Source organism: Ammodytes marinus (genome assembly GCF_949987685.1).
Source record: "Ammodytes marinus genome assembly, chromosome: 15".
Lineage (NCBI taxonomy): Eukaryota > Metazoa > Chordata > Actinopteri > Uranoscopiformes > Ammodytidae > Ammodytes > Ammodytes marinus.
In genome coordinates, this window is record NC_137219.1 from 18,535,239 (window position 1) to 18,540,020 (window position 4,782).

The window sequence follows — 4,782 nt, forward strand, 5'->3', positions numbered from 1 at the left end:
TCTTTCTGGGTTCTTTAATCTTCTAGATTAATGACTGCAGACACTTTGCTGGATACAGAAGTCAAACCCCCGTTGGCAATATGTATCAAATAAAATATTCCTTACATTATGAATTAGCTCAAACAGAATTGAAGCGTCAATGCAAGTTATACCAGAACAGATATGTCTTTTTCCACAAAAGATATTTTGACATGTTGCAGTAAGAGATTAACATATAGCTAAGCAATGAAATTGAAGATGACTGAATTCCATTTAGCTGTTCCCGTCTGCTGCTGTTAATGTTATTAGTAGCACTTGTTTTTCTTCTACTACGACAAGACAACTGCTGTGGGCCGACGGACTGAGGGTATAAGCTAGACAGGCATAAGATCCAGGGTCCCCACTACAGTCTCCCAAATTCCTGTGAGAAACACTGTTTGTGTGTATGGTTATTAAAAGTCATTAGACCTTAAAATGATTTGGTCATTCATCAATAGAAATATTGTGGTGTTATCTGCCTCAGAGAGGGACCAGTCACTAATTCTTTTTGGACTCTAAACAAACATTTGTATTGTAAGGGTGTATTCACACCTGCCGTGTTTAGTTCGGTTGAAACAAACTCAGGTGCACTTCTGCCTTCGGTGCACATCTTTCAGGCAGGTGTGAATACAGCAATCGTCCTCGAGGGCGGACCAAACAAGCGCTCTGAGACCCAGCTGAAGAGGTGGTCTCGGTGCGCTTCCAAACGCACTCTGCTGCAGTTCGTTTGTGGTGTGAATTTGTCCGGACTCGATCCGACCCAATTGCAGGAAGCGCTGTGCATTTTCTTTTTTAATAAATCGCCATCAGCTTCACATTATGGGAAAGTGTTGTTGTCGCCATTGTTAGGAAGATTAGTTGTGGTTTGACCGGGAGCCCCGAGCGAAAATATTACATTTGATAGACAGGACGCTTAAACATGCTGATGTGTTCAGCGATCAGATGAAGGAGAGGGGAGCGTCTCTCGCACAGTGACAACAGGTTCACGCTGCGCTTTGTATGAAGTGCGTGTTTTTATTGTGCTTCCTACGGGACCGCCAATACTATCCCTGTGTCAGTTTAGAGCTAAGCCGCGTCAAACTGACACCCAGCTGGAACACGGCTAAATCAGCTGTGTGTCAGCTTGAGCCTATTCCTCGCGAGTCCAGCAGCAATAATACAGTAAATATTATGTTTCACATAGTAGACTTCAAGCCACATAACGTGGCATTGACATATGGCTACATATTATAACCATATGAAACAACAATAATTTTATAATTTAAGCTAGATGTAGGCCTATTTATTTATTTTTTACTTTAACCCCATATCATATCAATTATATATTTTGCAGTTTTCACTTCGTGCTTCCTGCTTCTCTCCACCACAGAATGTCTGTCCAATGAATGAATGACCTCAGATCACATGTGGTTTTACTTCTTAATGCTGGTTCACTTGCAAAAGGGGCAATATGAAAGTGGACCACACCAAACAAAAAAAATCTAAATTCTATTTGGTCTGGACCAAAGCAAGTGAACTAGCGGACTTTCCCAGTGTGAATACACCCTAAGACCGCCTCTCAGGGGGCCCATCAGGACTTCTTGTATAGGGGCCCGGAATTTGTTGCTACGCCCCTGGTTTAGAGTGATTCTTACTGCGTGTTAGGCATAAAATCTTTACATTGGATCTACTGTTTTTACTTGAATCTAGTATGGTTTATACTCTGTACATTGACAACTGGAGGCTGAGGCTGATGGGCATTCAGTCAATAGTTGTAGAGGTCTTCGGTGAACCCTAAGAATTGGACAACCGACGGTGTCAGGGATAATTTCAATCAGTACGTTTCATCCTCTGCGGAAAAACGTCTGCATGAACCAAATGGAATGCCCATCCATCAGATAGTTATAAGTAATTATCAATTTTTTAGCGTACTTCTTTTATTTGCATCTTTTATCAAATGTGTTTATTCTTCATCTCATTTTAGATGTATGGTTTTTCAATGCGAAGCACTCTTGTAATACATGCACGTAATTATTATATATTGTACTTTAAGCTGCATTCCTGGTATGAAACGTGCTATACAAATAAAGTTTATTTTTATTAATATTATTATTATTGTATTATTGTGTTATTATAAGTGTTGTTGTTTTGGATCAACAAAACAACTGACTAAGATTGTAATCCCTATCCTCACGACACTATGTGGCCAAAAGGCAACAGTGTAATATGCTGTGCCTGTATTTGGAGTTTGATACTTGCTGTATTAACATAGGTTTATCTTATTGCAATTTCAGGTTGAATAAATATAGCCTGCGCTCTTGTCAACAGGCAACCACACGAAGAGTAGCCGCACATGAATTGCTGAAATTCATAATAAAGATGCACGGCAAGACGCATGGAACGGAAGCCTCGGAGACGCCACTCGATTAGGCTTTGCAAACTAAATAACTCAATTGTTTTTGTTTCAATATTCAAGGACAAAATCCCTAATCCTCGCCCAAAGTAAACGTTTTACCAACAACTCTGATGATCAGTGGAAAGGATTGTTTAACTCTATATAATGGTGGCCAATCTCTTTGAAAAAGCCCAAGCTTGTGTAATCAAAAGCACAGCCTTTTGTCTCTCTAACACACATACCAAAGAAGCTGCCGAGGAGGCCACATCTGAATGAATGAATATTTAATCGAGGCCTATTGAGGCAGAAGATCAAAATGACCTTGCTCTAAATGATTATTCACTGATAAAAATAAAAGTAGGGTAGGAGAGAGAATGGAAAGCGCACACTCGAGAGCCTCGGTTTGTCCAGCGAGCAGGAATATATTACACAAACACACATGAGATTAAAACCATAGCATTGTTGATCAGTGTGTTTAACTTTGTTATGCCTGCTTTCATCTATGTGTCCCCACACTTACAGATAGCATTGAATCCTTATTTGAACGTAATTTCAAAAACGCATAATAGCTATTTTATAAGCAGACTGATCATTGTTCAATTATGCTCATCATAATTCTTATTATTTTGCTTACTAGTAACACAAAGTGTCTTGGGATGAACAATTTGGACACATGCACCGGACTCAAAACGCAGGACAGTAATGAAAGAACAGTGACCCTTTCCTATTGGACGTTGTTGGGACAAAGAGCAGGTCAATCTGGCTTGTGAGGGAGCAAGACCCTCCTCTCAACTTTGCAGACACTCGTGGGAGCAATTGGTGAGGATAGAAAAAAAAGCGACTGAATTGATGTGGACTGGACATGAATGGCTTTGAGCTCAGTACTTGATAGCACGCCCGACTGAAAGGAAGAGGATTCCATACTGCAGAAACAGCCGTTGTTGCGTGTTATGTTTGTGTATTATGTAACCTTTTCTGGTCTGAAATCTCTGTTCCAGAACTTGTTGGTTCACGGCGCTTTGTATGTGCGACACACACACACACACACACAAAAAGAAGACATTCCAGGGCACATATCTGAGTGAGTGGCCATTCTAACACATCTTGTCTATAAATAACTGAGCTGTATGTACGGCACAGCTGCAATAGGCTTTGACGACAAATACATTTTTTTATCAGCATATCTAAGACATCAAGTCAGGACTGCAACCTACAATGATTGACTACATATTTTCTCTATACATTGATTAATAAAATGTCAGCAAATAGTGTAAAATGCCCGATAATGTATGGATGACACCACTTCACTTAAAGATATAACCTCACTTGTGCTCCCATGACAGCCTGTATACACACCCTCTCAAAAGAACCAGCTGGGTTTATCATCCTCATCTCCTCTGCTCTCCTCTCTGGCGCGGAATCGGAGAAGTTCTTTATAAAAATGTTATTGTGTTACTGGTACACATTAGCACGATATAACTGCACTTCCACCGTGAGCTATCTGTCGCACACAAGTATCTGTTGACATGCTCCTTAACATGGATATTATGTTAGGGAGCCTTTTAGCAAACTCAAAATCATTCTGCCACGGTCCCTTTTTCTGCGGTGGGTCAGGGCTGTCTGAAGCCATTATTGGTAATGAATGTGGAGTCCTACTTTAAAAAGGTTCAGGCGTGTAAAGTCACCTAAAGCTGACTAATGGAATCCTGCTGACACTGAATGCCATGCAGGTGCTTTTTACCACATCCCAGAAAGGCAGTTTGGTAAATTTACACTACAGACATAATGAACTATAAATGTAAACTTGGGGATGGAGCCCGCCCACACAGCAGCTCCGAATTATTAATAGGTAAGAGAATGTTTCAATGTGCTGCAAAATGAGAAATTGCAGGAGCGTATCGTGTGGTTTTCAGCAACAATGCGGCTACTAATATTAATAGAGGAACTTAGAAGCAAATGTTTGTGTTTTTGCAACATGATGAGCTACGGTTATTAAAGAACCAGCTGTGATAATAGGTGCTGGGAGCATATTGTTGGGAGGTTCTAAATATTCTGAGTTTGTTAGCAGCTACAACACTGTGTGCCCCGGGAGATGGGCCTCTTCAGCGGGTTCACAGGTCGCGCCGCAGCGTGCAGAGTGGCCATTGTGCTTTGTCATTTCACAGGTGACTCACATCATTACACTCGAGCATGCTGGGAGGTAGAGCACTCGGAGATGCTTGCGGCATTCAAAATGCATGATTTTCTGCCTAGTGCAAACAAATCGCTTTAAAAGATCAGTTTAATCTATTTCGAGCTGTTATTATGAGCCGGGAGAGTTGTTCAGATAAAGAGACTGAAGCAGGGTTAACATCAGAGTGTTGGACAACTCTTCACGTACTTTACCCGGC